Source organism: Onychostruthus taczanowskii, unplaced genomic scaffold (assembly GCF_017590055.1).
Source record: "Onychostruthus taczanowskii isolate IOZ18803 unplaced genomic scaffold, ASM1759005v1 scaffold22, whole genome shotgun sequence".
In the NCBI taxonomy this organism is placed as follows: Eukaryota; Metazoa; Chordata; class Aves; order Passeriformes; family Passeridae; genus Onychostruthus; species Onychostruthus taczanowskii.
In genome coordinates this window covers 8,969,915-8,997,853 of record NW_024499462.1, presented here as the reverse complement: position 1 = coordinate 8,997,853, position 27,939 = coordinate 8,969,915, and the positions used below count along the sequence as shown (strand labels likewise).

General features: G+C 40.7%; 1 protein-coding gene across 8 annotated transcripts in view; it reads left to right on the top strand.

The window, feature by feature from the left end:
• Positions 1–27,939, top strand: part of ZMIZ1 (zinc finger MIZ-type containing 1) — a 340,912-nt gene that overhangs the window by 245,999 nt on the left and 66,974 nt on the right. Inside the window, exon 2 of one of the 8 annotated variants that reach the window (XM_041404844.1) lies at positions 21,638–21,857. The exons of 6 other annotated variants lie outside the window; for them this stretch is intronic. The gene's annotated coding sequence lies outside the window, so the exon portion shown is untranslated. Of the gene's footprint in view, positions 1–3,469; positions 3,578–21,637; positions 21,858–27,939 lie in introns of those variants that run through there. One more of the 8 variants, XM_041404845.1, reaches the window with a different exon arrangement.

Genomic DNA, 27,939 nt, shown 5'->3' with positions numbered 1-27,939 from the left:
TTGATACTGAAGTATCCAAATGGGTGATTTGTTCTCCACCCCTCTGCAGCCTCTCCTTCTTTTGCTGTTGGTCGTCTGCGTCTTTATGACAGGTGTTCATCTATTCGAGTAAGTTTTTGCAATATCACCAAAGAGGGGCAAGGCAGGAGAGAAGTGAGAATTATGCCCAAAGGCTACTTCACTTGAAGTAGTTGAAGATAAGCATCATGCTGTTTGTGTTGAGCAATCAAAGGCACCTGAACATATGAACGTGTTCTCATCATTACCTTGTTCACCATAAGAAATTGGTGTTCCATGGGCATGTCTGTTGCATTATCACAACTTAAGGACAGGCTTCTGACTTTTAAAAATACACTCTTCAAAGAGGTGTCTTGCCATGGAAAGCAAAGAGCAGTACTGTAAGAACATGGTTTGATTCTGTGCCAGGCAGTGACTGACAGGATTGAGATGCAGAAAGTTTGTCAGTAATGTTGTTGTGCATTGCCGGCGTATGCTGAACAGACAAACGTTGCCTCCCACTTTGAGATAAACAGGACTTCTCTGAAAATCTTCCAACTCTCCTCCTTAATCAGCTAGAGGTGGGCCAAGTAAGGGTCTCCTCTTTCCCCCCTGTAGAAAACAAACAAACAAACAGTCTCCCCTCCCCTGTGGGGCTGAGCTGTGGCAGCAGCCCGCAGCAGGCACAGCCCCAGACACCGAGATCCCTGGGGCCTCAACAGAGCCACACAAAGCACAGCCAAAGAGCCTGCTCTCCCACCCCTGTATAAAAAAAGGTGCTTCCCAGTACAGACCTGCTTCTCCCAGGAGTATGTGTCTTTAGTGAGTTCTGTTAATAGTTATCATTGCCTGAGATAACCTTCCTTGTGATGTAATTTGACATACTGCTGTCAGAGGGGCTTAAACATAGTAATCTTTAAAAATGATTGGGAATTTGCCCTAGAGAAAAAACTGTTATGATTAATTTCTACAAATGATAAACCACTCCTCCTTCAAAATTCTGCATGCTATGAAGTGTGATTTAATCCATTTGACTACAGAGCCTGATGCTTCTGACAACTGTGACTCAAATGTCATCACAGAAAGTGATATTTCAAGTGGCAGGGTGGGATTAGAAACCTGCTGAAGATTTGTCAAAGGAGAAGTAAGTACATAATTTTTAGATAAGTGATTTGTCTACTCTAAACCACTTCCTCTGAAAGACAGGCAGTTTAAAAGAGAAACTTACACTGTTACACTAGAAAGAGCAATTTAATTGCAGAGAGAACGTATTTATGATGGTAGGTAGAGAAAAAAAACATAGGATACTGGGGAATGTGCTTTCTATACAGAAAAAATAAAATTGCTTTTCACCCTGAGAAAATAACTTAATCGTGACTTGTATGAGGAAGGGGCCAGTCTCAGTATCTGGGACCTCACAACCACCTGATACGTTCTTGTTGCTGCTTTGTGTTTTTTTCAAAATACAACAAAACACCATGCTAATTTATGCATTGTGTGAAAACTGTAAATGCAGTAAAACCTGAAACAAGTACAGAAATGTTGATTCGATCAAGAATTCATGCAGCTTTAGAGCAATTATCAATTTTATTCACATCCACCAAGTCCGAACTCTTTGACAGTCCCCTAAAACTTGTGCTTCCTATATCTATTCTGTCATTCTAGCTGTATAATTTACACTTCTTAACAATCTGTCTACTCTGAAAGGCAGTGAAAAATTTGAATAAAGTACTGTACTTCTATGTGAATCTGAAATTTGACAAACTGCAATGGAAACTACATTTTGGGCAAGAGTTTGTTCCAGTGGCCCTGTGGGTCTACCTGCATCTATGAGGATGAAGCTGAAGGCTTGCCCAGGCTGTACAGACTCGGGACTGGCCCAGCGCCGAGTCCTGCACCACCTGTAGCAGCTGTGTTGTTGTGAAGTGTTCCTTCAGCCACACTTGAGCAGCTCTGAGATTGCACAAAGTGTGGAGGGTTCGGTTTGCAGTTCTGCTTGGTCTGGTGGCCGTGGAGAGAAAGCAATAACCCTGTCTGACAGGCTGACCTTGAGATCCTGCATCAGGAGTGGAAGTTAAGTGAGAGCACACATTACTCTTACCTGTTTGCAGTGGATTCCCCCGGGGGGAAAAAAAAGAACATGAAATCTGACAAAGCTTTTTTGTGGAATCATTTTTCAGAGAAGAGCTGCTCTTTGATATCTGTGATAGTTTGCTGCTCCGATCTGTCATGTTGCCAACTCTCTGCTAAGGTGTTTGGGAAGCACAGTTAAGCGACTGTAAGCATAGCAAGGGAAGCTGGGGCCATTTTTTCACTGAAAGGAAATTTGCTGGAGAGACAGTATTTTTTTCAAGTCCTCTTGTTTTTATTGTTTGTATTGTGTTTGTTTCTCGCTGGAACCTGCCGGCTGCTTCCCTGCGAGGGGGCCGGGTGCGCCTTTAAGAGGTGGAGGTGCCTTTGTGCAGGTTGTGCGGGGAAGGAAGTGGCTCTGCACCGCGGAGGGTGGCAGGAAAAGGCTGGTGCTCGGCTGGCCACAACTTAAACTGCCAGTTTTCCCTTCGAGAGGCAGCAAAGAATTGTCACATGAGTTTCCTGGGGGTTGATTGTTTGTTGCCTTTCTTTTTTTCCCTTCGGCACTGTCAAGTTGAAACGCTGACCACCGCAGGCACAGCCGGACATGTTTAAAACTCTTCCATGGGCAGCCCCGAACTGGCAGTGGCGTGGGAACGGGTGTTGTCTTGGGAGCGGTGTGCGGCCAGCAAAGGTGAAGACCTGAGCTCGCAAACACAGCCCAAGGCACCTGCCCGGGCCGGGCTGTCCCGCAGGTGACAGCGGTTCCGGTGCCAGCCGCCGCCCGCCTGCCTCAGTTTCCCCGGGCGGCGGAGGCACGGCGCCCGTGGCTCCGCCGAGCGGGAGCGCTGGGGCGCCTCGGGGCCCGCAGCAGGCGCCGCCGCTCCAGCGAGCTCGCTCCCGGGCCCGGCCCGGCCCGGTACCTCCGGCCCGGCCCGCCGGTACCTCCTGGCGGGCGCGGGGCGGCGGCCGGTCCGGAAGGAAACTCCCGGCCGCGGGGGCCGCCCGCCCCGGGCGCTGCTCCGCCGCCGAGGCTGCCCTGGACGCTAATTAGCATGACTAGTTTGATGGATTTAGTCAACAGCATTCAGCAAACAGGGTAGGGGGGAAGCAAGGGTACGAGATTTCCCAAATCTCAAGACTTTCCAGCCCCGGTGCCCTTAATGGTTTGTTACGCGGGCTCGAACAAGTGTTGCTTCCAATTAATTGATCGAGGAGATTTATTTTAGTATTTTGACTAAATAATAGTGTGCCAGAGACAGAGGCTTTGTCCTAGCGTTTTAAGCACCACCCCTCCTTGCAAGTTTGAAATGTGAGCTGCCTGGGTGGTTTTTTTTCCTCCTCTCTTTCTCTCTCTCTTCCTTCTGGCAAAGTGGCTGTGTGTGTGTGCGTGTGCGCGTGTGTGCACGAGAATGAGAGAAGGACATACCTCTCTGTGTAATGGGAAAGCAAGACATGGATCACTAGAGACAGAAAAGAGAACCATCAATATCAGTAACATGCAGCTGAGGTGAGATTTTTCTGAGTGTTTGATTTTCTTAAAACCCTTTTGGAAGATTTACAGCAGCCTTCTGCCATGCTGTATGCCGAAGACGTACTCCTAAGCAATGTCATAGGGATGCTTACATGTCTATCGCCGTTTTAGGTCTGTTCGCGTACGTGTGAAGTTTTAAAGCTTAACCTGATTCTCTTTATTGTCTCTAGAGGGTTGTAGCTTGAGCACAAATAGCCTGTTGGCAAGTACGGCATGAGCCCATTAGCAAGACTCCATCTGTGATTGGTTTTGCCTGGAAACCGGGAGACAAGCAATGAATAATTGATGCGTGTTGTGCAGTAGCTGGACAGGCAAAGAGGAGAGAGAGAGAGGGAGAAACAGAGCAGGGTGCCCTCAGAGGGGGAGAGAGAACAAGCTTGAAAATAGCTACTGGCTGCCTTGTGCTGAGATGAAGGCAACCCCGGCTGTCTTTGTTCTGCACTGGCTGGTTTCTGCCTAGAAGTGTTTGCAGACATATGTGGCCTCTCTGCAGCAGCGGAGGCAGGCGCGCAGAGGAGGGGCGGCAGAGGAAGCCCGGGCTGCTGAATGGGATGTAACTCGGGGGTAAGTTGGTTCCGGGGGGGCGGCGGCCGTGCGTGCGGGAGCGGGGCCGTGTGCCGGAGCGTGTTGGCCGCAGCAGAGCCCGTGGCCGTGTGCGTGCCCGTGTGTGCTGCGCGGCTGTCTCCGTGTGAGTGTGTGCGGGAGCGGGTGCATTGTGGGAGCGGCGGCGCGGGGCTGGCAGCGATGGCAGCGGGCTCTGCCCTGCCCTGCCCCGCTCCCGGCCCGCTGCCCGCGGGGCTCGCAGGCCCGCACCCTGCGGCTCAGCCCGCGGCAGCGAGCGTGCCGCCGGCATCTGCAGTCATACAGCCAAAAGGCAGCACCAATTATCAGTGGCCTTTCCTGCAACTTTAGCCTGTCTGGCACTGTCAGAACGTGACAAGCTGTTCTGCAAACAGCAGTGACAATACTGCTGCCACCATTTCATTTTTGCTGTCTTTATAAAGACCTTGCCGTGCAGAACTCACATCTGTGGCGAGTGGTTTCACAGAAGATCTCAAAGTAGTATTAGTATCAATGACAGTCTCAGGTATTCCAGTTGACAAGTTTTTTGGCCCGTGTTGAGTAGTAACAAGTGTCTTGTTTATGCTTTTCCTGTGTAAAAACTAAAAAGGTTACTTAATTTGCATATGACATAAAGAGTTATCAGAAAGTTTCAAACTAGTGATGCCAGACTGGAATTTGGGACGTTAGTTTTATTGTTCAGTTTAGTTAGTTGGCTTAATGTAAATAGTATCTAAAAACTGAATAAAATAGCATGTATCAATATATGCCAAAAAACAAAATGCAAAGGATCTATACAGCTTCAGTGTTTGCAATTCAGAAGTTGACAGCCCAGTCTGTTGGGGAAAGAGGTTGCTATAGTAGATAACAGCTCTTTGAATCAGTAAAATTGCTGTGTAAGGTAAAATAGACTTTGCATAAAGTAGCATCAGTGATTCTGGGTCCACTAAAGCCACTGTCAAAACAAGTTGTGACTTCAGTCATACAAACTGTTTGTCCTGCGTTCAGGTGAGCCCATTATAAGATCCAGTTTAAAATCCCTTACTATCTGTCATCTTTTGATGAAATAAGTGCTCTATGTAGACATCTCGTGAGGTGAGCTGGTTAAATTGAACCCACATTTATGACAACTTACCTTGGCTCATAATACTGTAGAAGACAGTGTTCATTCTGCAAATATGTAGATTTTAGAATTAAAAGTTACTGTGGAGAACAGTTTCTTTCAAGAAGTCATGTCTCAGGTTAAGCTAACCAGGTCATTAGGCTGAGGTGACCTAAGAAAAGCAATTAGCGTGACTGAAACACTACTTGGAAATGGAAGTACATAATACTAAGATCCAGCTAAAATTGCTCTACGTTGCCTAATATTTCCTGTAGTTTTTGTTCAAGTTAGAAGTTTATTACAGTTATATTGGTAATAAAGTAATTATCAGTATCTAATCATGCATAAAAGTGGAAGTACCTCTGAGCTGAGCAGAAGCATGTCTCTCCATACTGTCACCAATCTGCTTAGCAGAATTTTGTTCCTCTTTTTGCTTAGCATTTAAATTGAGACGGCAGCTAAAGTGCAATAGAACATGTGAAAAAAAGTTTGGGTTCATGTAAATTTATTTCAGTAGAACTTGGTCAGTAATGCTCCAGTTTAAGTGAACAGAAGAGTATTACCAAAGACTTGGTATCAAATTTATGGTCAAAGTTTGATTTTAAAAACTACTTAACATCATTAAGTTAGCACCACCTTTACCCCTTCCTGGAGGAGCCATCAGAAAATCCCTGGGGAAATACGTCTGCAAGTGCAGTGAAATTTCACTACTAAAGAAGTCATCTGAATGAGCAAGGTACAGTTTCATGTTAGCAATTGAAATACTGATCGTAAGAGAGATTTTGAAATGTAGTCATAAGCCTTTAATCTTGTGTAGATCATAGTAGAGTGGGTACAAATGTCAAAGCTGTGCGTGTCAATGTCTCTGTGATCCTGGCTGAAATGTTGCCGTGTTCATAGTTCGGTGAAACACACGCGCTCTCTTGGTATCACTTGTGCTGAAAGTAGCATTTAGTCCTGGGGCCCTTATGCTGGATGAATGCTCCAGGAACATCCAAGAAAACTTGTCCACGTGTAGTGGACAGGGGATGGCTATTGGTCACAAAGCAAAGAAGCAGAGCATGCAAACCAACACTGAGAGGAAAGTAGAGGGTGCTTAGGCTCAATGAATAAACAATTTGTTGTTGTAGTAACAGGTGCTGTATTAATTACAGTGAGATAGTTTAGAGAGAATAGTCTGGCAAAACAGGCTTGCTGTTGCCATAAGAGTTAGTACAGCAATTAGTTCAAGAGAGTCTCTGAATCCAATGCCCCAAGCCCCTGCAATTACAAGATGTGTAACTAAGACAAGAGAATTGTGTTTTTCTATGTCATGAGGTAAGCTGAGGACACAGAAGTTCCCACGTTATCCTCAGTTGTCACTGGGACTGTGACAATGCAGGGCTGCTTTCTCATGACTATTACATCAGCAAAAGAGATATTGCTGATAAACAGTGGCCAAAAATCATTAGAGTGAAGGCATCAGGAAACTGTCACTCTATGGGATGGCACAACCGTAACTTACTTTTTTTTATAACAAAGAATACACTGTACATTATATGTAAAAATATGAAAAGAGCTAATCAGGGAAGGAGCTAACCAGCAGAAAACAAATAACCCCAAAACCTTATCTTGTGAAACATTGTTAAAATTATGTTCCAGAGATCTCAGTGAAGATGCTCTCTGGTTTGGTTCCTCTGGGTTGGAGAACAGAGAGTGGTGCAGGAAATACCTTCCTCTGAGGCTGCTCTGGCTAGGGGAACTTCTGTTTTCTCTCAGGTGAAACAGCAAAAGAAGCTGCTCCTAACAGACTGCCATGAAACTGCTTGTGAGCAGCTGGACAGCGAGGGTTTTGCTCAAGGGGAAAAAAAAAAAAAAGGTGGGAAAAAGTTGCTTCCTCCCAGCCCTGCTCAGCTATTGCTGCATTGTTGTTCAGTGCAAGTAGAGCTGGGTGATCTAAATGAAGTCTCAGAAGCCTTGCTGAGCATGTGGAGAGCTGTGCAGGCTGAGCAGATGATTCACTATTTCTGGTACCTTGCAGGACACAGCAGAGACATGTCCAGAGGGCTTAAAAAAATTCATGTAATAAATGACTCCACTGTGTGTCCACTATATTTCTTAGAGTTTGTTTTCCTTGTACTGCCTTTCCAGAGGAAACCAGAAAGTTCTGTGAAATAAACCAGTAGACATGACATCTGTTTCATGTATGGTGTTACTGGTTGTTTCTTTGAAGTAAGTAAAAAAAAATTAATTAAAAATAACTAAAAGTTAACACACTTGAAAGAATATGTTAAGTTAATATCATTTGGCTCTTCTAACAACAGGATAGGAACCAAAATTCCACAGGGTATGCTTTCTTCTAAAATGCTGAAGCAAAACAATGTTTTGGTATATAAAACAGTTGTTTTGGAAGTAACTAAAAACAATTTCAAGTTACTGAGCAAAAGCCTTTTAAACCAGCATGTAAAATGTTGAGCTAGCCTTCAAATGAAATGGCTGTTTCACTAATTGTGAGAGGTACACCGATGTGCAGTAAAGCAAAGCAGTAATAGCTTTCAAGGCATGGGGAAGAGTGTGTGTCCATTCATCATCAGGGAGAAAGCAGCCAGCCAGTCTGGCTTTCACTGACAGTTCGGTAAGGAAACAGGAGAAACCCAGAAAGATCACAGGCAGGTTTTTCATTTCTGTTTTTAATTGGAAGTTACTTGAAGAATTTTCTCCTTAAAATCAAGACAAAGTATAGTTATTTAAAAAAAAAAAAAAAAAAGAGTGGCATTGGGACAGTAATTACTTCAGTAATGTGGAAGGCTGCCACTCAGCCCACCTCTAATAAATACTATACATTTCTTCAGTTCTTGAGCTGGATCGTTCTTAAATATTCTCTGGAATGTTTGTGTGTTACTAATCCTGAGTCTTAGGTTGTTTGGGATCATTCTATTGACAGTAATCCAGTGCAACCAATGACAATTTTACCAATTTCATAAAAAAAGTTAATTTTGTTCTCAGCTGTCTTTATTAGTACTAATAAAATATTCTGACAACGAGCTAAACTCCTGATTCTTGTTGTTTGTTGTTACTAAGTACAGCTCTCAACATTTTGATGAGTAACCTTAATGTTTGTTTATGAACTTCTAATCCTCAAACTGAATTTTGTTGTTAGTAGTTTGTGTTTTTTATACCTCCAGTGTTCCTTGCATCTCGTAAGTTTCAGTGTAGGCAATCTGGACTCTTTGTTGACATCCTGGAAACAGACAAAATCCCACAATTGTTGGTGAATACAAGCTTGTTAGAATGCTGTTTGAATATAGTGTTACATGAACCTGGAGAGGTTCATTCTTTCACAATCTTATCATTAAAACTATCTGTACTGGATTTTCAAAATCATTCTGACCTTAGTTACAAATAAAGTGAGTAGAGCTTCGGTAGAAGCAGAACTGGGGCAGATGGGAAGAACTGGGATTCTCATAAAAAGCACTCCTTTACTTATTCTTGACTACCTTTTTGTGGTCAGCCTAAGAAGGTAACAGGGAGAGCTAAGTGGAGTTTGTCACAGGACTCCCTTCAGTTCTCAGTTAGCTATGCTAACCAGTTTTACTGACCTGGTGTTTGCTTTTGTGATTTAATGTATTTAACATTTATTAACAACCTTAAATCTGCATTAGTATATAGTAGGAAAAGAAAAAAATACTGGGGAGGGGGTGCTGTGCCACTTAGTGCCACTTACTTATCCATATACCAGGCCAGACTTGAGAGAAGGGTGTTAACAGTACTTTTACTGTCTTATCTACTGACACTATCCAACTGTTTTAGAAAGTTAAGGTTTTCAAGCATCAGCCTAACAGCATGGCTTTCAGAGGAGCCTGTCATGATTTACTTATTCATACAGATTGCAGTGGCTTATGTAGTCTTGATCCTGCTTGATCTGCCAGCAGTATTTGCTCCTATTGATCACAGGCTGTTATTTGACTGCCTTGAGCAGCTTGTAGGTCTCTCTGGTTCTGTTAGCGGGGTCTGCTACGGATACTTCTCAGCCTTCTCATTTTGCTGCTGTCAGTAGTTTTAACTCCAGATTTCCTGCTCAGACAGATACTTTGCAGAATCGTGTCACACTGGTTGTGTTTCTCAGGAAGTTTGGGAGCACCTTAGTGAACTATGGTGCTGAACTGGGGTTCTGTCCTGATTTGGCTGTTAGCTCAGGTTTATAATGTGTGTTTGGCAATGTGCCTGGCTGTCATGTGAAGTTGTAAGTGTGTAAAAACTCCTCCTATGCTAGGTGTAATAAAATATCAGATTTTTGGAAATAACCAGCAGTTCTTCATGTTCCTATGCTCCTTTGCATTCCTACTGGTTTTCCAGCAACAGGGCAATTGAGAGGTTAGTCTGGAAGAAACTTACAAACCAGTCATCTTGCACATAGACGAGTACTATTAAAATACTATTAAATTTACCTGTTTCAGCCCACTTTCTAAATGGTTATATGTGTTTTCTAACTATTCCTTGGGCTGGAAATGCTGTAATTCCTTAATGGGCTGATATACCTGGAAGGTCCTTGAAGTAATTTGTGTCTGTCAAGACATACACTTCTTTAGAGCAAAGTTGCAGTAGAATCAGGTTGGAAACACATGTTCACATAAGTTTATATGTGGTCTCAGTCCATTAGTAATGGAAGATTTTAATTTTTTTGCTTAATGACTTTACCACTTGTAAATATGCTTTTAAGTTTTTTGCAAAATGGAAGTGTAGATGGTCCTTGTGTATTTCATGTTTCTGTTTGACCTTCTTTAGAACATGCAGTTAAGCGTCTGTCTGGTACTGTTTGTGACACCTTGTATCATTTTGATAGAAACGCAGCCCCACAGATGGTCTTTGAGCGGACAGAACAGTTATTTGCAGGCTGACTTTTTGAAGAAGTACTTGAGATGGAAAATTGTGAGGACCAAGTGATTTTTACTTGCAAGGAGGGCATTTATAATATGTGATGACCCACTCTTTCTGTCATGTTTCTGTCTCTGTAGACACATCTAGTAAAACGAGGATGTTGGCTGTCTGGCTTGCCTGACATGCAGCAAACTTCCTCTTGGTCTCTATGTCTACAAAAATATCAGGGAGATTAATTTTCTCACAGAGAGAGTTTGGGCTTTCAGAGAGTTGATCATTAGATTACGCCATAATCTTGGATTTTGTATTTTGTGATAAGCAGAATAGAGGATACAGTTTATAATATTTGCTGAGTTTAGAGTGGGTTATAGGAGATCAAAAAATGGAAGTTTTAAAGTCCCATCTTAAGTGGTGACTTTAAATGACTCACTTGAAGCACTCATGAATCATGTTGCAAAGGCAAAAATGTCCTTCTTGTTAAATGACTGTAATCTCAAATGTTATGGAGAGCTAAATGATTTATTGATATCTATTTCTGAGGCGTTTACCTGCACCTGTAGCCAGCCCATTCAATTTATTTTGTCTTGCTGACAAATTAGCAGGCTATTTGTATGTCAGATTTGGTCAGTAGTCAGCTCCCACCCCCTTACATTTTGAACTGCTTCTAATTTAATTGTTTGTGGTATTGGCAATTTATTATCCAGATAGATGTCATTCAGGGGAGCTCTTTTGCATAGAGAAGAGAAAAAGCAGAAGATCTATTTGTGTATTTTCTCATGGTGCCTTGTATAAAGACAGTATGAAGAAGAGAGCAGTTTTCAAGCCTCTTCCATGCACACAGACAATGGTCTGTGCATTACCTTTCTTTCCGCTGGTTTGGAATGTCAAATACTAGGTTTCATATTTAGTAGCTGAAATAAGATTAAGTCTGTGATTATGGCCATTGTTGCTGTATCTAGACACCTCTCAAGAGTGAGCAATCCAAATTACATATTGGAGCTTTAACTGCATGTGTAAGTTGCATAAATACTCTCTGGGGGAGTTGAAGCAAGCGTTGCCACCTGCGGTGGTTATGTTGCAGTGCTTGAGTAAGTTTTGTGGGGTATTGAAGGCAAAATTACTGTTTCTTGCTAAATTGTTTTAACTGCTGGCTTAGATCTTCATCACAGTAAGAATCTGAGCGCTGCTTTTCCAAGTCAGAGTGCTCCACTGTTGCGCAGAGGCAATTGCAGGTTGCCTGCCCTCGCTGCCAGGATGCCTCCAGCCCTGCTGCTCCTCTGCAGCTGGGCTGCTGCTGCCAGCTGCTCACTGGGCTTGCCAGATGAAGAGGACTAGTGAAATCTATTGCATGGCTATGTTTTCCTCAGCTTAATTTGATATTGCACTCTGAGTTTTAAGTAAGACAGGAAATTTGGGCTGTGACACAGCCAAATAGATTTTTATGTCATGGGAGCATGGTCTGTGCTGGCCATCCTGGCCATCTGATTCTGCTGGGCTTCCTTGGGACTGCAGGTGGGGGCAAGACTCAGCCATTGTTTTCTCCTCTCAAACAGCTCCACAGTTAACATTGCTGGCACTGTGCAGCTTGAAATGTTTTATGGTCTTACATCCTACTTAACCTTTGATGTTTTCTGTCAGCATCTATTATGACCTGGTGGCCTATGGTTTAGTAAAATGTGCCCTTGCAGGCTGCCAGATACTGTAATGGAATTAAGCCTTTAAAATTATCAGACCTGTCAAAGGGGCTTATAATCCTGTGAGAACTTTAAGTTGTTTCTTACCTTTGCTTCAACACACATTTGACCTGGTTGAAGTGGTTTTACTTGCTTGTTTTGTTTTGACTTCCTGTTAATATTTCTAAAACTGGGGGAGGGCAAGGGGAGGAAAAAAATTAATTTCCTCGGAATCTTTATGAGGAGTCTCTTCAGTTCTGTCCCAGATAACCTTTTTTTTTTTTTTTTTTTTTTTTTTTTTTTTTAGATTAAAGTCTGGAGATATTTCTGTGGGAACTTTTTCCTTTGAGTAAGGGCATAAGGATGCTTCATTATGTGCCTTAGTCAATCAATGTGCACTGAGGGCTGGCACAAGTCAGGAGGGAATGTCAGGCTTCCTTTGAGGGAGTTTGGACTCAGCCAAGTGCTACAGAAGGTGCTGAACCGTCACCTCTGGAAATTAATGTCCTCTGCAGAGTGAGTGTAGGAAGGACAGTAACACTGCAGTTACTCATATTTACCACCTTTGTGCTTTATTCTGAGTAGAGGTTAGTAGGAGATTTTGAGATGGTTTGCCTTTTGCTAGTTGGTTTTCAGTTACCTGTGGAAATGCTGAAAGTAATTTTATAACGTTTTAGTGGTGTCCCTGTGATTATAACACAGTGCCTGGTGGTCATTAGCACCACAAGTTAATTAGCAGACAGATACTACATGTATCATATCCAACAGAAATTGAAATATACCATAGAGAGGCAGTTTGACTGTGTCACATGCAGCCAGTGGCCAAGTGTGGCAGGCCACCTTATCTGAGCCTGATTCCTGAGCCTCACTTCGTAGTAGTTTCCTGTCTTTGTGAAGTGGTTGTATGTGAGCCATTTCTTTAAGTTACTACACATTTTAAACACTGTTTTGTTTTTGAGGAGTGATGCAACTTTGGCTTCTGAAGTACTGCCATGCAGACTCAGTTTCTTACCACGAGCAGGGTGATGCAAGGTGAGGAAAGAGAATAAAGCTAATAAAATGCTATTCCAAAATAAAGCAAAAAAAAAAATGCTGTGTCGTTTGAGACTTATCATGTACGTGGTAGAGGGAAACACACAGCAGCCGTTTCTTTTGCAAGGAAAAGCCCTTATATTACAGCAGGTTTTGGGGGTTTTTTTTGCATTTTTACTCTTCCCATATAGCATAATCAAGCAAGGTAAAAAAAAGTGGTTCCTGCTGCTAAACTGCATGCAGGTGTTAGCCTCATCAATAAAATTAATTTTAAGAAATACACTAGGTTTCCTGAGGTGACTTTAATTGGGATAGTTGCTGGCATAAATTGGCCTCTTGGGTAAGGACAAATAAGCAAATACCCATCCCCAAAAAGAGTAACTCCTGTTACAGTTTTTAGAACAATTGCACTCAATACGAAATCCTGAGTTGGAATGCTCTGCAATCCTGACCTTCCTACAGGTCTATTTTTCTTTTCTCTTTGTTTTTGGTATACAAATCTCAAGAACCTCCCAGGACGCCCACTACTAAGCAGAAGAAATGGAGATGTAGGAATGAAACCTGTCATCAGGCAGCCCTAGTGAGTGTCATGAGATGGGCTGTCTCTTCTGATCCAGGAGCTTTGAGTATATTGATGGCTAATATTTTTACTTGCTGACAGTCTGGTGAATGATCTCATCAGTTGTTGCTAGCAGATGCAAAAACGATGTGCTTGTGGTAGCAAGACAGGTATTTTTTCTGTGCTTCTCTTGGGACATGAGAATGACTTTCAGACATGAATGTTCTCAGACATGAATGTTCTCAGACATGAATGACTTTTCTTTCTGAATGTAATTGTCCACAGCATTTTGGAAAGGTAAAAAGTAGATTACAATTGTTTCTTAGTGGAGGGAGGGGAGAAGGACCCGTCTCAGATAGCAAATGCCTCTTCATGAAAATTTGGGATTCTTTCTGTCTCCTGGGAAATGAATGTTTTAAGGGTTGTCTAGCTGTTCTAAGAGGACAGCTAGACTGTTGCTACTTCTTCTGTCATGGCAAAGGTGTGATAATGGTGTCAAAAAAATGAGGAGCAATGAATGTCTTCTTTCAGTACTTAGTGTGGTTTATTTAGCTGGATTGCAAAGACATCATACCTTTTTAAAATAATTTTTAAGTAAACAACAAGGAAAACAGTTTGTGCTGTCAGACAAGCAGCTTTCCTCAGTAGCCAGATTCACCTGTCCTGATTCTCTGCTGTGTTCCTCTTAGTGTCAAATGAAGCAAAGCTGATGCACTGAAAAATGGGAGCTCTGTCAATGTTTAGGTTATTTAATCCTTGGTGTTGATTCCCAGTTGCAGTGGTTTCTGGTACTGGTTTCTTTACTTTGATCATACTACTTCTCAATTGTATGTCTCCTGCAGTCAGAGCATATGTGCCTGTGAACGCTCAGGCTTTGGCCAAGTCATCCAAAATAATGGGTGACAGACACTTCACGTGAAATAGGCATTTGGCTTTCCAGCCATCTCATCAGTTTCAAGGATGTACAAATTGCACAAGGCATCAGGGAGATTGAAATGAGGGAATTTATTTCAATGAAGTAGAGGCTGATCATAAAACAATACTGTATGAGAGCTTAACATTTCTTGTTTCAGTGGAGTCCTAAGCAGTAGCCTGAGTATTCCCTCTGCAGCTCAGTTCTGCCTTCTTTCTGCTCTGTGTTTACATAATGGCACTTTCCCCTAACATTTTGCTTCTGTGCCTGTGTTTGTGCAGTACTTTGACTGTCAAAATGTCTGTCTGACTGCAATATGGAAGTTAACGTCTTAGTGTGAAAGTAATATTTGTTATTCATTGTTTCTTCACTGAAATGTCTCTGTATTTGTTGATCTTCACAAAGCATGTCAAACAGCTGATAATTTTTCAACAATTTCACTCTTAAGTAGTGCTTGTTACCTTCAAACTGAAGGGTGATTGTGGCTCTCAATTTGCTATCAATGGAACCACCATGAACCACCCTTGTAATTAATGCCATTTCAAGCCCTTGCACAGTTTCACTCGTAGTATTTGGCGAATTTTTAAAAGTCTTCTTCAGAGGGCTTTAGATTGTTAACAGACTGAGGCATTTTGAAGAAATGTTACCACTTGTCACCATCTAAAACTGGAGTCTACAGCTGAGTTTTCCCATATGTATTTTCATTGTTTTTGTAATCTGTTTGGAGATCAGTTTTGGGTGAATCAAAGGATCCAGGGGGGGAAATAAACATCTAAGTGGCTGTCTCCAGAAGCTTCTCTTGCAGATTTCATCGATGATCAAGATATTTGTGGTCTGTCCTTAACTCTCCTTTTTCTTCATAATTACACTAGAGATTGAAGATTGTGTTTCATGCTGCATGGGTAGTAACATCTACATACAAGCAGTGAAATAATCCATAATGAGATTTCCTCCAGTAACGGTAATTTCTTTCTTAAAAACAGGAAAGTAGCTCCATCTGTGTAGGAAATAGAATGGACCTGTGTTCTGATTAACACACCTGTAAATAAGCAGGGAAAAGAGGAAAAATGCAGGGGAAGAAAAGGCTACAACATCAACAATTCTCTGATAGTTACGGGATTACTAACGTCATAAATTCAAGTTAAACTTTCACTGCTAGAAATCTGCCATCAGACTGGTAACTTCTGCCTGCCTTACACTACTCCTTCATGTTTTTCTACAGAACTGCATATGCTTCCCTTTTTATAGACTGAGCTCTAAGAACTTATCTGCTCTCCACTGAATTTCCATTTTACATGATGTGAAAGGCATGTACCTTTTGGGAGATAGTTTATTACTTGATTTCAGTGATTTCTCTGAAACCTGGAAAAAAGACATTAAGGTATAAATGATAAGGAGTTTTGTGGAGTGAGCATGAAATCACCTGGAGCAAGATGTGCCCATAAAACTTGCGTGTGCATGGAAATGCCATTAAGGACTGTGGTTATTTACAACACTCAATACAGGCAGAAATGCTAGAATAGGTATTGTTCTACAGTAAAAATGCTATTTTGCTGATTCTGCTTGTTTCACTCAAGGAATCAGTATTAGCTATAAACTAGCCAGATCACTTTTTTTTTGCTGATACAAACCATATTTAAAATAGGCACACATATCAAACTTTTTGAGGGCTGTTCTGCTGGCAGAATATCTATTGAAATGGTCCCAAGGAATGGAAGAGGCAAGAACTGTGCTCCTGGAAGTAACTGTCTCTTACTGCCTGTGAACTTTCCAAGGTTTTCACTGGGTGCTGTTTTCTGGACAATGCTCTGTTGCTGTCTGATACTGTGCATGCAGACTGGGATTGTGTATTTTGTTGGTCAGGATAGTTACCATGAAAATGGTAACTTACAAGGTTTGTTGAGATGTGTGCTCTAACAGATTTATTTCCAAAGAATCTCTCCTGGATGCACTTCAGTATATCTCTCTGAAACAGTCCCCTTGCCCATAGCATAATTTTCTTTGTCATTGATCATCTGTAAATAATGGTAAACCTGCCTAGTCTAGAAATTCTGTAGGGAGAAAGTAAGGCTGGCTGTTAAAAAGACTGGTAATCTTTTGAACTACACCAAAATGTTATTCATTCACTCAAGAGAGTCTTCTCAGTATTATGGAAATACGTAAATATGGCTTTACTCCTTGAGAGGGGTTTTTAGAATCAGTCTGGTGCAGACCTCTAAGGAATTAATAGGTTTCAGTCCAGGAGGACTTGATCCCATCCATAGTTTCATCTTGAGTTTCAGGTTCAAAGGACTATCAAAGAAATTAGGAACTCAGTTTAAATGGGTTTGACATTATTGATAGCAACATCTTCCATATTCCCTGAATTTTCAGTTGCCCAAAGCTGTTGCCCAAAATGCATCCCAATCCCTCTTGTTCTTTCAGCAACCTCAGCTATGTTGCTGAAAATTTCCTGAAGAAGCAGTTTAGCCTAGTTTCAGTATAAAAATATTCAATTCTAGCTCTGAGTGAAAAGTGTTTTTCATGTATTCCCAAGGCTGCTTGGTTGAGTGTTTTTTGTCCTTCTGTGCAGTGACCTACCCTTTGGGAAAAAATTGAGACTTGCCAGAGCAAGGCATATTTGCAACTTGAGCAACTCCTCTCTAAGCCACATCTGTAAGCTTTTTGTAAATGAATTAAAATTATTGTGTGGTCCAAAAAACTGATGTGGTCCTTTTTCTCAGACAAATGGTCTTTAACTGTGTTTGAAAGATCTGTTCAAAGATAGTATTGCTGGTTGTCTTTTTCTGTGTTGATTTGCTTTTGTAGGAATGTGTTTGTATTTTGGTTTTTTCCTTTATCTTTCAGGTTTTGACAAATAGATTGGTATTTAGATCAAATGACAATAACATGAGACATCTCTCCATATTCTAGCACTTTAGGTGTGATAATTATTTCTTTCTAGGATTTGATGATCACGTGTGTGGAATTTCATGTTTAGCCTCTCTAAAAATCTTGTTAATCCAGCAGGTGTTGACTATCGATGTTACAGTTCAGTGAAACCAACATGTTCCCCAAAGTGGGGCTGAAATTGGTTCCTGTGTGGAGCCTGTTTGCAGAGCAGTGTCCTTTCCCGACCTGAGGAAGCCTGTGCTGAACTCAGAAGTGTAACATGTCAGTTCTCACCTGTTCTGGGCACTGTGTGCACGCAGGGAGGAGGCCACAGTGCAGATTACTTCGATTATATTGCTGTAGGTAGTTTTTCCATTTGAAAATAAATAGTGTTTTCATCTGCATGCTGCTTTATTGAAATAACAATTTAGAGTAAAAACAATTCAGTAATTTGATTTGGTTTCAGTAATTGTAGAATTCAGCTCTTAATCACAAACTGAATTCTTTAATTTCTATTAATGACAAACATTTCTATTTTCAATGGAACAGAGAAAGTGGGAGAATTTAAGTTCAGGCAAAACTTTAACAGCTGTAATCCTACAAAAAGCTCAGCTTGGGTAAAATGCACTCAGGACTGGGACATGCTGTTGCAAGTAGCCAGCATGGTGATCCTGATCCCTGACACGACTCTCCCTGTACTCCTTCCCCCAGAGATAGTGTGTTTTCTCTCTGCAGAAAGTTTGGGTCTGTCAGCAAGAAAGATGATGTGTGCTCCTTTTGGGCTGCATAACTAAAGCTGCTGCTAGTAATCCAGTTTCAGAATAAAGGCAGCTGAATAAAGAGTCATAACATCCAAAACCTAAGCAGGATAGCTGAAGTCAATTAGCACAGGAATAACAAAATGCTAATATACCAACAGTGACAGGCAACACACCTGAATCTGATGTTAGTCAGACTGAGGAAGAACTCCTTAAGTTAAAGAAGATATGAGGTACAAGTGAGGGGAAAATAAAGTGTCTAGTAGCAATAGTGAATTTCAGATGTGCTTTCTGCTTTACAAGCATATACTTGCCAAGAGTGTTTGTGACTTGCTTTGAAAAGTTCAGCTAACAAAACCTATGCAGAATTTATGTACAAGGCGATGGCAGCATTTTGTATCAATTTTGAGAGCAGGTTTTTGAGATTTCTCTCCTGCTCAGGGAAGGGAGTGGCCAATGTTCTGGTCACTGGGTGTGCAAAGGCAGATGGGCAAATGTACCTGCCTGCCTTTCCTGTGTGACAGCTGTACCCATTAGTCTGCATTTGCTATCTCTGTGTCTCTAGTGCCATATGTTCCTTTTCTTTAAATAAACAGGTATATAATAGTTAGGACAGATGTGAGTAGCAAAAGGGCATAAGCAGAAGAATGATTTGAAACCAGACTCAAATGATTGATCTTGACACCAGCAGTCTTAACCAGTTTATGGTAGAACTGGATTATTTTGTGCCTTGCGGTTGCTTTCACGGTTCCTGTCAATGGAAGGATGTCTTTAATCACCTTAGAATTTTAGTTTCTATCTGTCTTCTTATGACTCATTAGTATTTGTAATTACATCTTTTTTGAGCTTAGCAACTTGCCTGTTGCTTACTAATATGCTTGAGGAGTGTTGCAGGTTGGTTTTGTAGACAGTCTAGTCAGTGTCGACAGCAGAGAGGCTCATGCAACTGTTTTTGTTTTGTTTAATTTAATTTTGTCAGTACAGACTCATTGAGGTAAATACTTTTTTGAAATGCCTTAGAAAACAATAGTATTAAAAGCATCAAATATAAACATGAAGGAATTAGCATTAAATTACAGAGAAATGGCAGCTGCAAATGTAATCGTGTAGACAGTTTATAGCAAGATATATTGTTGAGTTGCACATACTTCTTTCAAAAAGATACTAGGAGTGTGTCAGTGTATGCAGTGGAGAGATGTAGTTTCCCCTGTCAGGGAGGTGTTCTTTGTTTTCAGTTTTATCCTGAATAGTGAAGTCAGGTTATTGTTTTATTACAGAGGAGCATCTTTGAAAACAATGCCTACTATTATGTCTGATCATCTTCTTCCTTTTCCTTGTCAGCAATCTACCACATCTAGTTATGAACAAACACAGCTCTTAAACATGAATGGGATTCTCATTATTTGCTACCTGCACCTGATTTCTTTCTTCCTCAACCTTTGGTGTTAATGAACATTAGTTCACAATAGTTTCCTATTCTCATCATGTGTTTTAGTACAGGCAGTCTAAAGATGAAAGAGGATGAATGAGGAACCTTAAAAAATGCTCTTTAGAGTTGCTTATCAGAGTTTGATTCCCTCATTGATAGCATAAGCTAAGGACTTACGAATCAAACACAGTTCTGAACTGCATTCTCCAATACTGTTTTTAATCTGATTTGTTGCTGCTGCTTGTGTATTTACACTTCTTCTTAAGGTAGCAGGAGGAAATAGTGTATCATAAAAAAGACATCAGAATGTAATTTAACCTAAGCAAACCTTAGCAACCTTAGCATTTGTTGCTAGGAAGACAGAAAATAGTTCTACTGGCCCAATTCAACATGATTTTGCAAGAGTAACCCTATGTGAGTTTGCTGGGAGAATATAGAGAAATCCCAGGCAAGCTGAGAAGACTCTGTAGCAAATTTACTGCAGGATTCTGTCCTTTATAGGTCACTTGGTTTTCCAGGGTAAAGGACTGGAATAAGCTCTGGCCTGGTATCTCCTCCTTGAGCAGCTGCTTGGTTGAGTGGCCTGCTGGAGTTCTAATGCCCACCATGGGAAGTGTTTGCATGTGGGGCTGACAGCCTGACACAGGTCTGGAACTTCAGCTCTCCCCAGGAACCAAAGGGTTGTTGTTTTGTCATGGAGAGGGCAAGGTCAACATCCATGGCCCTAGAAAAGTAAACAGAATTTTGAAGAGATGAAATCCTACCCTTGCAGCAATTGATGTGGGTTCTGCCATTCTTCTGAGCACACTGAAGATTTCACCAGGGGAGTTCATTTTCTTGTACTTGTTTCTCCCATTCCCTGGAATATGGAAACCTGAATACATTCTCTGCAATGAATATGCATTTTAGACATGATAGCAAACAACTCCTGATACGCATGCTGTAATCCAGCCTTTGGGTTTCAAATGCTGCCTTAGATGCAAGCATAAGATAAGCATGTTACCAATGTGACCTGCACATATTTGTCTTTTGGCCATATGATCTCTATGCATCATCATGTTTCCTTCTTCACATTCTATTAATTCTTTATGAGCTTCATTAGAACTGTAAAGCACAAGCTGTTTTCATGTAGAGGGTTTTTATGGTGACTAAACATTGGAGAAAAGAAAACAAATAATTGTCCCACTATACATATTGCCTAGAATGAACAGATTGATTTAAAATGCACTACTCCAGTGCTTTATATAGGCATCAGTATGATTCAGTTCTTATTTTCTGGCCTTCAGTTTGCTAATCCTGATTTTCCAGGGGTTTTTTTTTTTTTTTTTTTTTTTTTTTTTTTTTTTTTTAGCGAAGTCTGTCTGTTTCATTTTTAGCTAATACATGAAGTTTATGTTTGTTGCTTTCATTGGAGAGGTAAACATCGAATAGAATCATTAGGTGAGAATGATTGCTAGGTCTTTTTTTGGAGTTAGTAACTTACATTTCAAAAAATTACTTTTTTTTTCCTTGCACTTTTGATTATAGATGTCACATGTGACAAATGTATGAAACTTGCTATACTTCTAAGAACAAGAGCTAATGTTTAATGTCCATTTGTGTAATTTATATTTTCCAGTGTCATGCTTAATTTTTCTTTGAGTTTCACTCAAAGACTCTGTTCTTGGCTTCATAAATATTTCTAATAGGGATTTCAATGCACTTGACTGTGTGAAGGAAAAAACTAGCAGAAGTAAAAAATCATGTAGTCTTTTCTGAATACTAGTAACATAATTTTGAAACATTTCTGTCAAGTGTAAGTTTTCCATGACGCTTGGTGTTCAGCAATAATGCAGTTTTTTACTGTTTACTCACTCAGGTGTCTTTGTGTTTTTTCAGTTGTGTTTGCTTATCTCTGAATCTTCAGATTGCTTGCTTAGCCTTTTAAGACAGAGAAACCAAAACCATACTGTTATTTGATTGAACAATGAGCCTTTGACTTTCGTAGCAGTAATTAAAGTACTATTGTTGTTTACTTCTTATGTCCCATGTTTCTATTAATTATCATAAATTGATGATTTTGAGTAATTATTACAGTGCTGTGCCCTAATCCTGAAAGGTTGTACATATTTAAAACCCACTCATATTTTAACCTTGTACAAATGGTCATTTTCATCAAAACAAAGTAGCGTGGCATCCATTCATCCATTCCCTTTTTTTTGTTTGTTCCCCATATTGTCTTTTTTTAACCCAGAAATGTGCCATCTGCAACTCTTTCATGTTACTTTTAAATTCTTTCCAGAGAGTGGATGGATGCATGAAACATCTTTCCTTTTCGACGTGATTTTGGTCCTCCATTGCCTGTTAATGGTTTGCTGTATTCAGGACTGTTGGTTCTGTCTGTGTTCCTGTTAAGCAGTTCCAAGGGGGGCACTGCAGTTGGCTGCAGATCCCATGACCACCACGCTTCTGGAGAGCTGTAGCCAGGGGATTTGTCCAAGGCTTTTCAAAAGGGCACTTAGGTGAGTTACACGAACAGGCTTCACTTCAGGTCTGGCTTCATTGGCACCTTCAAAGGTGTGTGCTGCTTTGCCTCTCGTATGGTCAGTTCAGTGTTTTCAGTGAACTGATTTGAAACCCTTTAAACTGGGGCTCTGCACAGCTCAGCTGTTTCGCTATTGAAGAAAGCAATGGGCTAAACTCAGCACTATGAAGGACTGTACTTGTTTCTGTTGCCAGTGCAGAGTGCAATTAACCTACATCCTCTTTAATTGTAAGGCACATGGTAAATAAAACACGTGGAGCTCTGGTCTGGTGCTGTAACTGCTGAAATTAACAGAGATTAATTGGTTCACCTCTCCTTGAACAAGCTTTCCAAATATCTTGTTCATAAGACTCGAATTTCATGTCAGCAATAAAAGCCTTGGAGGCAAAATAAAAGCAGGGGTTTTGCTGACATTGTAGTGCAAGCCAGCTGCCTACCCCTGCACTGTGTTTTTGTAAACATGGTACCGCGGCCTCGCAGCCAAGGAGGTCAGTTTGAGAAAGCAGCCAAAGGAGGCAGTGTTGTCTGCCTGCTGCTTGCCCTGGGCTGGAGAGATCCACTGGTCATGTTGCCTGTGTGGAATTTTTTTTTTTTTCTTGTTTTGATTCATCATGCTCTACTGTAGTCATTTGCACAAAGGATGCTTTTAAACGAGTAATGAGTGCTTTCCTGTTTGGCAGTTGCTTAAACTGAACTTTGTGTCCCAGTTCTTTACGATTCACTCACACAAGACCTAAAATATTCAAGACTGGTAGGGGGGCAAAAAACTCTGTCTGGCTCATGCTGTTTTGAGGAAAAGGGAGTCTTGGGGTGGAGAGGGGGGAACCCTGCAAAGACCTACAAATTATGCAGTGTTCTTTCTGGCCATGAATAGTTTCTCTTGTGAGTGAGTGAAGCTGTATTTTCATCGACAAAGCAACTTTTGCTACAACTGGCTTTTCTCCAAAGCACACTTCTGTACTTATTCCATTTATTTTTTATTATTTTAAAAATATAATGATCAATTGCTTGAAAATGATCTAAGGGTTTGAGTGAAACATGCAGTGTCCAATTAGCCTTGTCTGTGATAGTACCACAGATTATCTTCCTGTGCAGCAGGGCTCTATTGAGCCTCTCCAGTAGAATGTCTCTGTTTCAGGAGAAATTTTGTTCTCTGGCATCTCGTCTTTCTACTGAGAACTGCCTCATACTTGCAGAGGAAGTCAGAAGCAGAATCAAATAAAGGTTTCACACTGTTATTATTTACCTTTTGCTGCACCTTGCAAATAATACCATTGAATTAGAGTTTTATCCTTCGTTAAGTGCATAAATACAATACACATGCTCGCCTCTTCTGGGTATAGGGGCCTCTGTGACCTCAGGACCTATCTTTCAGTTTGAAATATGGTAACTTCACTTCTGAAGTCAGTGGAAATTTAGTTTAGGGTACTCCCTTGATTGACTTCAGTTGTGTTTCATCTTACAACTTACTCCAGGTATGAGTTGGTACGTTTGTGGTTTTGCCTACCTGCCTTTCATGTGAGAATAATCAATTTTGTTTTGGTTTTGAGAGAATTCATAATGTTTTTACTTTAAAACCACATGTGCAGTAAAATCTAATGAGATGACAAAATTTATTGGCCATTATAAAAAACTTCTGATGTATTCTGCTTTTAACTACAGGGTGTTGCAATGGCTATTAAAACAAGTGCTTCTTATAACCTTTTCTGATAGTTTCTCAAGACATCTGCATTGCAAAGTCCAGTCTTCAGAGCTGTAAAAATCAAAAGATGTCTCATGAAAAACTATAGTATCTAGTTAAAAGTGAAAATTGCGGTTCAACAAGTTGAGGTAACTTGAAAAAAAATTACTAAAATGAACAGATCCCTCTTGCACTTGGTTTATGGATTGTCTCTTTGGTGGGATCACCAGCAAAAGTAAAAAATAAAATCATCTTTATGTCATATACTCTAACCAGTATTGTACCACCAAACTTATTTCAGCAGTTATAAAGATAATTTTACCCCTCAGTCTTTGTGGAATTAAAGTGCTTGTCAGAACATTTTTTAATTAGCCCTACATGGATCAGTAGATTGGAGCTGAATTTTAGGTATATTTCTAATAAAGGCAGGATTGTTAGGGCTCATCATACTAATCATGAGACTGGCTTTGGGACTTATCCTTTTGCTGGGTTTTAATAATTAAGGCTGAAATTTAACAAAATAGGCATCTAAAACTGAAGGGGGAGAAAAGAGGGAAAGGAAAAAAGGAGGAGGGAAAGAAGGAATGTGTGTGTGTGTATGTATTTAAAACTATATATGTACTTCAGAGAGCAGGTTAGAACGTAATTTATGAAGAAGAAAAACTATTGATCTTTTCCTTCCAGAGTAGAGGGTTCCCCAGTTGGCAAGATGGTGGCCTTTGAGTAGCAAAGTCATCAAGATTCTTTTGTCTTTAAAAGAAAAAAACTACCCAGTGTTGGCTAAGCTGATACTCAGCTGAATAACTGTGGTTTGTAAGTACTCACAAGGGACCTCCTTGGCTTTAGAAGAGAAAATCTCAGAAGTTCTCCTCATGTGTGCCCATGTTTGAACTGCTCCCAGCTTTGAGTGCTAACCAGCACGTTCAGGCGCCAGCTCGCCTTCCCAGCTGAGCAGCAGAACCCAGGCAGACCAGCGAGGCCAGACCTCTTGGGCAGCTGGTGCCAGTCCCTCGGACACAGAAATCAGTCCTGTTACCAGTGCCTAGCCACAGAGCTGTGGATTTCAGCTGCATGCTGTATCTGTCAGAAAAATCACAGCATTTCCTCTATTGCATCCCTTGTCCTGTGCTTCCTCTTGGGATGTTTGCATGTTCTGCTATCAAAAGTATGTGATATTTCCCACCTGAAAAAATATGGAAGCTGAGAGATTGCTGAAGTGGATAATTTTGAATATGTTACTGTTGAACTGATCTAATTTAAATTGACTGCAGCTTATTTTACTGTAGCTGTTCAAAATGGAATACTAATTTACAGATAGTGAAGTAATACACAGCTTAAACGTTCAGTTACATGACTTGTTTTATTATTGTTCATAGTTCATTTTTCTAGCAAGCTGTAAAACCAGACATCATATTGTGAGAAGTAGAGATGTTGGAATTCACTTGAGTAACATGAAATAGTATCTCAATTTTTTCTCTAAAGGTTGAATATTTGTGGTGCCATTTATTCCATAACATCCCTGTCTGCTCCTTGAGCTACCTGGTTAGAGGTGTGCACACCTCACATCCCTGCCTGAGGCTCTGGCTCCTGTGGTTACACAGGCAGTCGGGGTTAGCTCTGGTACACCTGTATTCTGCTTGACTTGCAGTTACTGAAGTCTCAGTGAAATCTAAATGGGGCCCATCTGCCTTCTGAACTGCAGTGACTGCTTAGAGGAGTGGGGAGTGAGGCTTGTATCATCACTTTTGGTCAAATATCCAAAGTGCTTGAGCATTTTTATACATAAATTTTCTGAAGTTCAGTCATCACAAGTTGGACTTGAATTTGTTTGGAACTGAAAATTTGGGTTAATTATAAATCATCAAAAAACCAAACCAAAACATTTCTTAATATGGAATTTTAAACTGCACAAGGTAAATGCAAAACTGAGAAGTCCCTATGGTGCAAGTCATGAGCCAGCAGATGATAACATAATATTTTTGATGGTTGTGATAATAATATAGAATGCTACATGATTTCACCAGATATGGGTACTATGACTCTTAATATTTCATTGGGCAGTTTCTTGTATGATCTTCATTCTTTCCACCATTACTTCAGTACCAGGTCCAGAAGAACTTGAGGTTAGAGTATTTGCTCTTATTAGTTATTACTATTTGGTTAGTGCTCATATCTAAATCATAGTGCCTGTTGTGATAAGCACTCTGCAAACATCTTTGAAGAGACAGTCTCTGCTCCAAAGAGTGGAGCAGATTAATACTTTAGTTTTTTCACCTTACTACTTAATGCTACTTTTTTTGCACTTTGGTTACATTTATCTAAGGGATATCTATGCCACTCATTCCTCTCTGTAGTAAAAGAAGTGGTAATTAGGTAGCCAAATTTTATCTGGATTAAATGCAACTTCCCAAAGCATTGCAAAAAACAAAAAATAAAAGCAGTGTATCATCAGATTGGATAAAGATGTTGAAAGACTTGTGTTCAGTGAGACACTGTGTAAAAAAGGAATGTTTCCTGCTTTTTAAAGGTTTGGTTAGAATCTGGAGTTAATTATAACTTTCCCACATGTATGTTAGGATTGAGATTGCTGTGTTTTCAGTTCTACAAGTATGCTAGATTATTATTTAAAATTTCTGAGCTGATGTTGCCTGTCCAAACACTGGAAAGGTCTTCTCTGACCCCTGTAAGGTGCATCTGATGAAGTAAGCATATTGGAAATACTTGTTCTGTTGCCTTGGACAGATGAAAATACACTGTGAACTCGAGAATTGGTTTCATCCACAATAGTTTGTCATCTTTACTAGAAGAGGTCTCTAGTAAAGACCTTATGACTTCCAGTCATAGAATGTCGGGAACACAGCAGTATCAGTTGCAAGACATTACAACTGTCTTTGTTAATTGGTCTTTTGTTACTGCTCATTAGTGCAGTGCCTGTACTTCTCTCTACTCTTTCTCCCTCACCTTAGCCCACAGGGGTCCACATCGTGGATTTTGCTGGTTGTTTTTTAATCACTGTCTATCTGCAGAAACTTGCTAGTCAAGAATCTGTCTGACAGAAAGTTGTCATTTGTTTCGTCATGATACCTATAGTAATGTTTGCTGTAAATCATGTAACATTCTTCCACTCTTCTCTTATGAAGTCTTTATGCCTTTTTTAATACATCCCTTTTATCTTACCAGGCTGTTCATTTTGGCTTACCCACGTTGTGTTCTGCTGTCCTTTTCAATTCTTAGATTTTTCCAGGATGAAATACATTTTTGCTTTACAAGGCTTTCTTAAATGTACCTTCTCTACTAGTTTATTCCAGTCTGTAATAGCAGGGGCTTAAGTCTGTACTCCACGAAAGCTTTGAGATACTACCTTTTATAAATACTGCAGTGAACTAGACTATTTCACTTTAAAGCTTTGATTGCTTGATGGTAGGTTTCAGCTTTGAACACTCTTCTCTCTATTTAATGATCTGCTGGGGTTGATGGACTGGTGCTGGAGCTGTCTGTGGTCACTGCTCTGGATGTTAAATAGGTGCAGAGTCAAATGCTTTCCCAGAACATGCATGTGCTTGGAAGGCCACTTAAAAACACAGATTTTAGACTTTGCCACTTTGTTGTTATTTATTCTCCAGCATTCAGTGGTGTGTTTGCTTGGGCAAGAATTTGCAGTGAGTTTTTAGAATGCCTGTTTTATTTTCTGCCACATGAATCTGTGCTTTTTTTCAGCTGCCTTGCAGGAACTCCTCCTGTCAGATTAGCATGGTCTAGTGGTCTGCATCCAGGCTAGGAAAAGAGCCTTTAATCCCTCATCTGATGTTGAGTGCATTGATCCTCTCCTCTTCAGGATGCTGTGAATGTATGTCCCTATTGACTGGCATTATCCTCCTCCAGAGAAGTTGCTCTCTTCATTCCAGACACCCTGATGTATAGATGTGAAAATCCTGTTTCTGTGTTGATGTCCAAACTCATTCTCTCCTTCCTGGTCTTTTTGTCAACATGAGCCCCGAGAGGCTCCTCAGGAAGTGGCGATAGTCTTGGCAGCAGAAAGGTGTCAGAAGGGACAGAAATTTTCACGTAGCCCTGCCAGTCAGTACCTCAGTGTCCCTCACCAGTAACTTGTCTCCCTGGCATTCTAACCTGAGTATTTTCCCCAAAGGATTAGTTCACTGTCTTAGATTCCCCCTTTGTGAAGCTAGGATGATGTTCTCTTCACAGGATTAGGTGAGGATTAGCTAGTGTTTATCAGCGACTCGCAGATAAAAGAAGTGCTTTGTTTACATGTATATCTTCCAGAATGTGTGGTCTTGATCACTTGGTAGTGCTCAGCTCTCCCTTAGAGAAACATCTGATGTAGAACACTGTTATACAATAATTGATACAGATAATT